Consider the following 12,079-nt stretch of genomic DNA (forward strand, 5'->3'; position numbering starts at 1 on the left):
GGGCAACAGAGGCTGAGTGAAGTTATCCCCCCAGTTCAGGAGCTGATTATTAACGGTTAATAACTTCCTGAAGCTGATGGTAAGGCTCCTGTACCACCTTCTTGATGCCGCAGTGAGAAAAGAACATGGCCTGGATGGTGGGGGTGTTTGATGATGGATGTTGATTTCCTGTGACAACACTATGTGTAGATGTGCTCAATGGTGAGGGGGGCTTCACTCACGATGGACAAGGCCATATCCATTACTTTTGTTGGGCTTTTCCTTACAAAACCATTGGTGTTTCCATACCAGGCCGTGATACAACTTCCCACCACACTTCTACAGAAGTTTGTCAACATTTTAGAAGACATGCTGAATCTTTTCAAACTTTGAGAAGGTAAAGGTGTTGCCGTGCTTTCTTTGTAATGTCACTTATATGCTGGATCTCTGAAATGATAACAGCGAGGAATATAAAGTTGGTAACTCTGATTTCCCTGATGAGGACTGGCTCCTGGAACTCTGGTTTCCTTCTCCTGGAGCCACCCCTCTTCACCATTCCCCATTCCTGCTTCCCTCTCTCACCTTATCTCCTTACCAGCCTATCATCTCCCTCTGGGTCTCCTCCCTTTTCCCTTTCTTTCATGGTCTTCTACCTTCTATTATCAGATTCCCTCTTCTCCAGTCCTTTCTCTTTTTCATCAGTCAACTTCCCAGCTCTTTACTGCACCTCTCCAACTCTCTCGGTTTCACCTATCACCTACCACCATATAAGTACTTGCGGTGCATCTGTGCAGAGCGAGCTTGTGGAGGAGATGTTGCCAACCTGAACTGACTGGGTTCTGCAAGTGAGGAAATTGAGGACCCAGTTGCACAAGGAGGTACTGAGGCCGAGGACTTAAAACATAGATTAGTTTGGAGGGGATGATAGTTTTGAAAGCTGAGTGTAATTAATGAAGAGCATCATGATGTATGCATCTTCACTGTCCAGACGATCCAGGATTTGATAATATGATTGCATGTTCCTTCCCTGAAGCCAGCACTCTCTTCATAGCTACAGTTCTTTGTTACCTCCCCTAACCAGGTTATGTGAGCAGATGAAATAAGACATAATTAAAAAGGTGTTTCTACTTAATTAAGAATGAACAGAGTACAAATGTACAAAGGTGTCATGGGAGATAAGAGCAGGAATAGCTTTCCTTTGAATTGCCCTCTAATGAGATATAAACTGCATGTTCTCCTATTGTATTCATTCAAATGAATGGTTCTGATGCCATGTCGTAACTTTCCATTAAATGCATTACTCTTGGGTTATAAATGCTTCACTTGCTATCTGTCCCTGACCGTAAGTATCTACCGCAGTGCAGCCAATTTTCTGGTGATTAGTTTTAATAGGGTGAACAAGGTATTGGCCAGGAATCGAGCCCAGCAGAATATATCCATTAGCATTTTATCACATCAAAACATCCCAAAGTGATTTGCACAGTGAATGATTTTAGAAATTTGGTATATCTGCTAGAGAAGCATATTGATTATAGACTAATCTATTGGTGCAAAATCTCCCTGTGCCTTGGTACTGAATTAGGTGTCATTACAAAGATAGGTGTTGCAGGAATCCCATACAATCCACCAGCTTGATGTATGGGCTGTAAGAGAAGGATCTTTTATTTACCGTAGTAAAGATTTTGCAATAGGATATCAGCATGCTATTTTTAAGTATATAATGCTGCAGAAGAATGGAAGCAAATTCACACAACAGATGTGCATTCCTTTCTGCCAAGCATATTTCCAAATGAACGCCTTTTCACAGCTGAAGAGCTACAAACAGTGGCCGCATTATTAGCTACCACCACTACTTAATAATGTGGCCGCTGAGTGTATGCTTATCGTTTTCTGCTGCTGTAACCCATCCACTTCAAGGTTCGATGTGCTGTGCATTGAGAGATGCTCTTCTGCACTACACGGTAATGCATGGTTATTTAAGTTATTGTTGCCTTCCAGTCAGCTTGAAATTTTCCGACCATTCTTCTTGAGCCTCTCTCATCAACAAGGCCTTTTTGCCCACAAAACTGGATGCTTTTTTGTTTCTCACATCATTTTCTATAAACTCTAGAGATTGTCGTGCATGAAAATCCCAGGAGATCAGCAGTTTCTAAGATACTCAAACTGCCCATCTGGCACCAGCAATCATTCCACAGACAAAATCACTTAGATCGCATTTCTTCCACATTCTCATACTACATTTGGTCTGAACAACAACTGAATCACTTGCCTTTATGCGCTGGTTTGCGGCCGCATGATTATGGGTATTTGCATTAATGAGCAGTTGTACAAGTGTACCTAATAAAATGGCCACTGTATGATACAGTGCAAACTGGAGGGGAAAGTGTATGGTTCTTCCTGAAATATGTGCTTACAGCACAAAGCAAATAGGCTCAAAGTCAATTGTCTGAGATCGCAGGTGTACAGCCCACTTCACAATTACTACTTTCTTATTACATCCTTGTCTGAGCAGTGATGAGAGCATGGCTTCACTAATAGATGTCAGTTGAAGCCCACCCACTCCACTGAAATGGTAAGTGCCAAACTGGTTTTAAACGCTGGGGATAAATTTCGGAACTTACTGTAGAAGTGTCAGGATGATATGTGGTAGAACGGACCCATGCTCTACAATGCCACTTTGCAACAGGGAACACAGAGAAGCACAACACACGAATAGGCTCTTTTGCCCATGATGTTTGTGTCAACCATAATGGAAACTTAATTTAGCTCCAATTGTCTGCACATTGAGGAAGGACATTCTTGCTATTGAGGGAGTGCAGCGTAGGTTCACAAGGTTAATTCCCAGGATGGCGGGACTGTCATATGTCGAAAGATTGGAGCGACTGGGCTAGTATACTCTGGAATTTAGAAGGCTGAGAGGGGATCTTATTGAAACATATAAGATTATTAAGGGATTGGACACGCTGCAGGCAGGAAGCATGCTCTCGCTGATGGGTGAGTCCAGAACCAGAGGCCACAGTTTAAGAATAAGGAGTAGGCCATTTGGAACGGAGTTGAGGAAAAACTTTTTCACCCAGAGAATGGTGGATGTATGGAATGCTCTGCCCCAGAAGGCTGTGGAGGCCAAGTCTCTGGATGCTTTCAAGAAAGAGATGGATAGAGCTCTTAAAGATAGCGGAATCAAAGGTTATGGGGATAAGGCAGGAACTGGATACTGATAGTGGATGATCAGCCATGATCACAGTGAATGGTGGTGCTGGCTCGAAGGGCTGAATGGCCTACTCCTGCACCTATTGTCTATTGTCTATTGTTCCTCAGTGTTATCATTCCAGAGGACCTGTCCTGGGCAATTATTAGATTAGATTAGATTATGAGGACACACAGTCCTCTTTTATTGTCATTTAGTAATGCATGCATTAAGAAACGATACAATATTCCTCTGGTGTGATATCACAGAAACACAGGACAGACCAAGACTGAAAAACTGACAAAAACCACATAATTATAACATATAGTTACAACAGTGCAACAATACCATAACTTGATGAAGAACAGGCCATGGCACAGTAAAAAAGTTCAAAGTCTCTCGAAAGTCCCACAACTCACGCAGACGGGAGAAGGAAGAAAACTCTCCCTGCCATGCCCGATCACCGTCCAACTCTGAGTCGTCTGAAAACTTCAAGCTCTGATCGGCCCTCCGACACCGAGTACCGAGCACCATCTCTATCCGAATGCTTCGACCTCAGTCTCAGTCACCAGCAGCAGGCAAAGCTGGGGATTTTGGGGCCTTCCCTCCAGAGATTCTCGATCGCACAGTAGCAGCAGCAGCGAACCAGACATTTCAGAAATTACTCCGGATGTTCCTCTGCTTCTCACATCTGTCTTCATTAAATCAGAATTGTGCACAGCATCCTACTTACAGATACGATATTATTTCACCGGAGAGCTGCGTGCGCTGCCATCTTCTCCTCCCGCCTATGTGCAATTATGAAGAAAGCACAGCAGTGCCTCTACTTCATTAAAGGTTTGCGAAGATTCAGCATGACATCTAAAACTCTGGCAAATTTCTGCAGATGTATAGTGGAAAATATATTGACTGGCTGCCTCACAGCCTTGTAAGGAAGCAATAATGTCCTTGAATGGAAAATCCTACAAAAGCAGCGAAGTGCCTTAATTTTATACTCTCTAGCTTTGAAATTTCCTCCCTGGGGCTAAAAAAAAGCTAACCATCTGCCCTATGTAACACACTCACAAAATACTGGGAGAACTTCACAAGTCAGGCAGCATCAATGGAGAGGGATAAACAGTTGATGTTTAAGGCCAAGATCCTTCACCAAGATGCATGTCCTGATGAAGGATCTCAGCCTGAAACATCAACTATTTATGCCTCTCCACAGGTGCTGGCTGACCTGCTGAGTTCCTCCAGCATTTTGTGTGTGTTACTCTGGATTTCCAGCATCAGCAGAATCTCCTGTGTTTACTATCGGCTCTGTATGTCACATTTCATAATCTTATGTACTTCTACCAGGTTGCTTTTCATCTTCCGGCACTCCAGTGAAAACATGCCCAAGTTTGTCCAGCCTCTCCTTAATACTCACTAATCCAGCAAACTAAAACATCACAGCCTGTTATGGAAACACCAAATGCCCTTGAGCAGAAAAAGTAGTGGATATGTTCCAATCCATCACAGGTAAAACCCTCCCCACCATTGATCACATCTACATTGGGCAGGAAAGCTGCTTTCTTCATTGAGTACTCTAACCATCCAGACCATGCTCTCTTCTTGCTGATGCTATCAGAAAGGAGGTACAGGAGCCACAGGACTCATACAACCAGGTTCAGGACCAATTACTACTCCACAACCATTAGGCTCTTGAACAAAAGGGGATAATTTCACTCAATTTCACTCGCCCAATCATGAACTATTCCCACAAGCTATGGATTCACTTTCAAGGACTCTACAGCTGCTTTTCTCAATATTTATTGTTTATTTATTTATTAATTATTATTATTGTTTATTCATTTATTTATTATTTATTTATTATATTTACTATGTTTATTTTGTTTTGCATTTACACAGTTTGGTGTCGTTTGCAAATTGGTTGACGTCTGTCCAATTGGGTGCGGTCTTTCATTGATTCTGTTGTGTTTGTTGTATTTACTATGAATGTCTGCAAGGAAATGAAACTCAGGGTTGTATCTGGAGCGTATGCATAGTTTGATAATAAATCTACTTAGATCTTTAAACCTTTAACCTTTGAGACTCTTCTGCACTCTACAAGATGACACATCCTTTTATGGCCAGAGCTGTAGCCAATCATCACCACTGTGCACAACACCATTGTGAATGGGATTAATCCATTGTCAATTTGAAATGGATGAAGGAGTTAATGCTGTGAGATTAGTCACAGATTATGGCTGGAAATTCAAAGGATGTTCAATGAAATTAAAAATACAGCCTTCTTATTCCCTTCTCAAATTGCTGTCCTCACTTTCCCGTATCCTCTGACAATCATCACACTGCATTTCATGGTTTTCTATTCACAGGAACCATTATCAATAACCTCCCGTCTCTACACTTCACATTTACATGCTGCCCATGAACTCCCTATCACGATAAGAATAGCCTTTGAATACTTCACAAGGTTGTTACAAATGTACCAGTGTTCTTCCTTGTGGGAGACGGTGTGCCACAACTTGTATATGCTTGCTGTCAGGAGATGTTGATCCTATCTGTTATGTTTTGTTACTACAGAAACTAATTGAAAGAAAAACACAGGAGCTGGGATGTTTGTCTATTTAGTTCTTTTAGAGAAGTGCTCACATATAATGTGGTGGCGTAATGACATATGCCATTCATGTACTTCTTACATATAACCCACAATTAATTATGTAAACAAAGTAAGCTTAATCAAACAATATGTTTACAATATTTCTCAAATATTACTGAAATATTAAATACACTACACTCCTCCCTACTTAACTCTACACTCCAATTCAATATAGATGCATCTCAACATTCATATACACAGCATAGTAAATTTTAAATTGTCCCATTAAGGCTCAAAGATTTAATTGCTGTGGAGGATTTCATACTCTGTGGGATAACAAAACACATTGATGAAGGTAGAACAGTGTACAGGTGTCCCCCGCTTTTCGAATGTTCGCTTTACGAAACCTCACTGTTACAAAAGACCTACATTAGTACCCTGTTTTCGCTTTCAGAAGGTGTTTTCACTGTTACGAAAAAAAAACAGCGCGCGGGGAAAACCAGCGCACGATAAAAGGCAGCGCGCCCCGAGCAGCCGCTCTCACCCGAATTCGGAACGGCATTCTAGCCAGCATTGCTTAAACATGTGCCTGTGAGCAGCCGTTTGCAAGATGAGTTCTAAGGTATTGGAAAAGCCTAAAAGAGCTTGTAAGGGTGTCACACTTAGCGTAAAACTAGACATAATTAAGCGTTTCGATCGTGGTGAACGAAGTAAGGACTAAGTGACTTTGGCTTGTGGAAGCTGACGAACATAATGTTGAAGAGGTTTTGGCCTCCCATGACCAAGAACTGATAGATGAAGAACTGATGCAATTGGAAGAGGAAAGGATAACAATTGAAACTGAATACAGTAGCCAACGGACCGAAAGTGAAGTCGTCCAGGAACTGACGTGAAGCAACTGCATGAGAATTTTGTTGCAATGATAAAGTACGACTTTAATTTTGAAAGGATACATAGGTTTAGGGGATATTTACAGGATGGTTTGAGTCCTTACAAAGAACTGTATGATAGAAAAATGTGCGAGGCTCAGCAGTCAAGCAAGCCTTCCGCATCAGCCACAGCAGACGACGAACCTCAACCTTCAACATCGACGCAAGCAGTCATAGGAGAAGATGAGCTGCCTGCTCTAATGGAAACAGACGACGAGATGACACCACAGTGTCCCACCACCCCGCGATTCGCAGAGAATGCAGTGGGAGCCGGGAGGCACACAGCACATCTTGAAGAAAAATGCCGAAATAAACATGCTAATTAATTAGGTGCCACCCGACACATAATTAATTAGCATGTTTATTTCAGCTTTTTTCTTAAAGATGTGCTGGATGTCTCCCGGCTACCGCTGTACCCCTGCATCCTTCGTGGTTCGGTATCTGTCAGTGGCCTGGAGGGTGGGGGCCACTGCACCACCCAACCTGTGATGACTCAGTCTAACACACCATCATCAGTGAGCTCGGCACTGAACCAATTCCGGTAAGTGATACTACACTGTACATACATTATTTCTACTTTATATAGGCTGTGTATTTTTATGTGTTATTTGGTATGATTTGGCAGCTTCATAGCTTAAAGGTTACTGGAGAGCGCTTGCGCCGTGTTTTTGCCAACAGCACTTGCATGAGATTTTTTGCCGACAGCGCTTACGCGAGATTTTCACTACGGAGAACAGTAGTGGAAAATGACTGTGGAAAAGTATTTCTACTTTATATAGGCTGTGTATTTATCATATCATTCCTGCTTTTACTATATGTTACTGTTATTTTAGGTTTTATGTGTTATTTGGCATGATTTAGTAGGTTATTTTTGGGACTACGAACGCTCACAAATTTTTCCCATATAAATAAATGGCAATTGTTTCTTCACTTTACGACATTTCAGCTTACGAACCGTTTCATAGGAACGTTCTACCTTCGGATGGCGGGGGAAACCTGTATATGGATCTCAGTAAGGCATTTGATAAAGTTCCCCATGCAAGGTTCATTCAGAAAGTAATGAGGCATGGGATCCAAGGAGACGTTGCTTTGTAGATTCAGAACTGGCTTGCACACAGAAGACAAAGGGTGGTTGCAGCTGGTTCATATTCTGCATGGATCTGTTCTGGGACCCCTCCTCTTTGTGATTTTTATAAATGACCTAGATGAGAAAGTAGAAAGGTGGGTTCATAAGTTTGCTGATGACACAAAAGTTGGGGGTGTTGTGGATAGTCTGGAGGGTTGTCAGAGGTTACAGTACAACATCGATAGGATGCAGAACTGGGCTGAGAAGTGGCAGGTGGAGTTCAACCCAGATAAGTGTGAAGTTGTTCTTTTTGTTCTTTTTGTTCGGTCAAATTTGAAGACAGAATATAATATTAATGGTAAGACGCTTGGCAGCATGGAAGATCAGCGAGATCTTGGGGTCCTTGTCGATAGGACACTCAAAGCTGCTGCACAGGTTGACAGTGTTGTTAAGAAGGTCTTCATCAAATGTGGGATTGAGTTCAAGAGCCGTGAGGTGAAGTTACAGCTATATATGACCTTAGCTAGACTCCACTTGGAGTACTGTGTTTAGTTCTGGTCACCTCACTACAGGAAGGACGTGGATACTACAGAAAGAGTGCAGAGGAGATTTACCAGGATGTTACCTGGATTGAAGAGCATGCCTTATGAGAATATGTTGAACAAACTTGGCCTTTTCTCCTTGGAGCAACAGAGGATGAGAGATGACCTGATTAAGTTGTATAAGATGATGAGAGTCATTGATTGTGGGAATAGCCAGAGGCTTTTTCCCAGGGCTGAAATAACTAACATGAGGGGGCATGGTTTTAAGGTGTTTGGAAGTAAGTACAGGGAAAACGTCAGAGGTAAGTTTTTCACACAAAGGGTGGTGGGTGCGTTGAATACACTTGCCAGTAAAGGTGGTAGAAGCAGATAAAATAGGATCTTTTAAAAGACTCACAGATAGGTAGATGGAGTTTAAAAAATAGAGGGCTATGCAGTAGGGAAATTCTAGACAGTTTCTAGAGTATGTTACATGGTTGGCACAACATTGTGGGCCGAAGGGCCTATAATGTGTTGTAGATTTCTATGTTTCTATGTCTTTCCCGACAAGGGGTTGGGGATGGTGTCAGCATGCTTGACAGTTAAGATTGTGGCTGTGAAACAATTTTATGTTCTGCGGTCTTCTCTGTGGTGGTTATAGGAGTTGACTGCGGGACTGCAGGAAGTGTTCTGACAGCTCTGGACACCTTTCTCCTCCAACAATCGACTCTGCTCTCCTCAACTGATCAATGTGTCGTCTCCAGATGACATCAGACGCAATTTCCACTGTGTAGGAGAGTGGTCCAGTTCTGTCCTCAATATTTCCAAATACACACTTTTGATCACCCCTGTAGTCACTTGCCAGGACTGCTTGTCCAGGAGTGAAACATCGAATGCCCTTGTTTGAGGAGAGCTCAATTAGTCTCAGCTGTTTGTCCTGCATATACTGGAATGTAATGTTAATCCCAAAAAGCAGGTATAAGAGCATAAGATATAGGAACAGAATTAGGCCATCAGCTGGACTACCATTTCATCATGACCCATCCATTTTCTCTCTCAGCCCCATCTTTTGCCTTCTCCCCGTATCCTTTCATGCCCTGACCAATCAATAACCTATCAACCTCTGCCTTAAATATATGTAAAAACTTGGCCTCCACAGCCACTTGTGGCAATGAATTCCACAGATCCACCACTCTCTGGCCAAAGAAATTCCTCCTTATCTCATTGCTGCTTTATTCTAATGATGTCTGACCCCAGGTTTTCCCACCATATTAGGTGAATTGGACCCTGTATGGTGGGTGACTCAATCTGCCACTTAGGGGTATGGCCAGAGCATCGGGACAACTGCTGTTGCTATAGCAACTTGTATTTCCAGTGTCCCATGGGTAGACTTTGGTCCATACATTTCTATTACCCTTTGGTGGTCACATGGCTATAAGCAGCAGGACCCTGGTAGACACTGGAGTTGAAGTTACCTTATTCACAGGGGAGCAAATGTGTATTCAGGGATATGGGGGTGGGGGAGTCTGTTATGGATGTTCTATGGACAAAGGACACCTTTCTATCAGTGAGGGACCTCCTTAGTCTGTCCCCGTACTCATCTCCCAGGTACCCAAAAACATTTTGGGAATTGGATCATTAACGGGAAGTTCTATCACTGCACACTTGTCAAATTTGCTTCTGGCCTTAGGAAGCCATCAATTCTGGTTGGAAAGGCAAAGGGGGAACTTGTCTTTATATTGTTACCTTTGCAAATAGTAATTGCTAAGCAATATCATATCCCAGGAGGGCATAGGGAAATTGATGAGACAGCTTAGTCCCTCCTAAACATTGGGGTTTTTCGTCTTTCCTCATCTGATTATAACAGCCTTGTTTAGCCAGTTCAGAAACCTGATGGTTCATGGCACATGACCATTGATTATCGCCGGTTAACTCGGTCTGCCCCTCCGCTAGCTACAGCTGTTCCAGATGTTGTGACCCTTATTGAGGACCTTCCCAGCAGGACTGACCCTTATTGAGGACCTTTCTAGCAGTTATTATGCTGATATCAATTTGGCTAATGCTTTCTTCTCCATCCCTATTGCTAAGCAGATGCAAGATCATTTTGCCTTCAGTGCAACTCCACATGGCTTCCACAGGGATATATCCATAGTCCTACTATTTGCAATAGTGTGTTGGCACAAGATTTGTATCTTATCCTGAATGTGTCCTGTTCCCCAGCATTAAACTAGCTGATTACTGCATATAGATAGTTTACTATTGTGGTGATCCTCGAAAGAGGAGCTTTCCAAAGGCCTTTATACTTTGATTGAACATGTGCAATTGAGGAGATGGAAAATTAACCCCGATCGTCGTATGTTACCGTTACAGTTTACCATGCCAACATGGCAAGACGGAAGAGTTATATGTGTTCTTTACCCTCCAAACATTCAAGAAGTGGAATATGTAATATTAAATTTTATAAAACATTAAATGAATGTCCAAACAGTTAAAATGACAATTTAATTCTTTCTGAATCCTTTGCATGCAGAATCTGTACGTCAATAGCATTTGCAGACTTTCTTGTGTTTGTGATTCTCCGCGTGTGTCGTGTATTAGTGGGTATTGTTTGCAGAGCGTACTTGTAGAGTAAACACTTTCAATGTAGAATGTTTGCTGATAGTATCTGGATTCTTTCTTAGTTTCAGACACCATTAACATGAGGACTTTGAGAGCTAGAGTAGGTTTGTGGATTCTTTCTTAGTGTCTGTCAAGTTGGCTTGATGTTTTTCTTTGAATTTGGGCTTATCACGTATTAGTAATATTAATGTTCTTTGTAAGTCTAAAGGAATGTTATGTTGAAACCATTGGTGGACTAAAGGGTGAAGAGTGACCACTAAAGTGTCTAATTGAGTGAAAAGGTATGCTGAACATGTATTGTTTGAATGAAAGAAACCAGGCTTAATTAATGGCATGAGAACAAAACAACATAGGGTTTGTCTGTCTCTGGGTGTCTCTCTATGCTTCTGCAACTCATATTGATTGGGGTACCTTTCCTGGTTCCTCGGACTTCACCCAGACAGGAAATCATGATTGGTGCCTGGAACCCAGGGGTGGTTTCACATGTAAGTTTGAATTTTGAGTTTCCCAACAACAGCAACAGTCATGTGGAGACTAAGAATCATGAGCCCTGAAACCTTTGTGGAAATCTTTTTGACTTGCTATGTAGTATGTTGTGTAGTTTATTTGTGCTTTCTATTTTACAATAATAAACTAGACTTAAGTTACTTTGTTGTACTTGTACGCTTACCACCACTTCTCCTGGACATTCAGAAGTTTGGGTCTGATTTACACAGCCCATTACAATATGTCGGCAATAATAAACTTGATTCTGATGTAGCTGTGGAGAAAACTGCACAGGTTGGCTTTAAGGTTTGATAATAATCTGATAATGATTTAATCTGTGTGAACCAATTCCAATTTCAGCAGGGCCCTGACTGTTAATCTTTTTATTAGTTCTATTCTCAGCCTAAGCGTTTTTTATGGTTAACTATGTCTGCTCTCCTCAGCCATTTCTCACTCTCTCTTGCCTTCATCTTGCTAAAGCCTAATTTATACTTCTGCGTCAACGCGTCACCGCAAACCCTACACAGAACCGATGCGGATCCCTACGCTGTAGCCTGACGTACACCTCTCCCAAAATGTAACTACGCGTTGTGACAACGCAGACGGCAACAACTGTGATTGGTCCGCTTGGTAGCATTGCAGTTCCTGCTATGCTGCAATAGCTTCCCATTGGGTGACTGAAGGGCAGGGAAAGAACTCCGGCTGCAA

Source organism: Mobula hypostoma, chromosome 1, assembly GCF_963921235.1.
Source record: "Mobula hypostoma chromosome 1, sMobHyp1.1, whole genome shotgun sequence".
In the NCBI taxonomy this organism is placed as follows: domain Eukaryota; kingdom Metazoa; phylum Chordata; class Chondrichthyes; order Myliobatiformes; family Myliobatidae; genus Mobula; species Mobula hypostoma.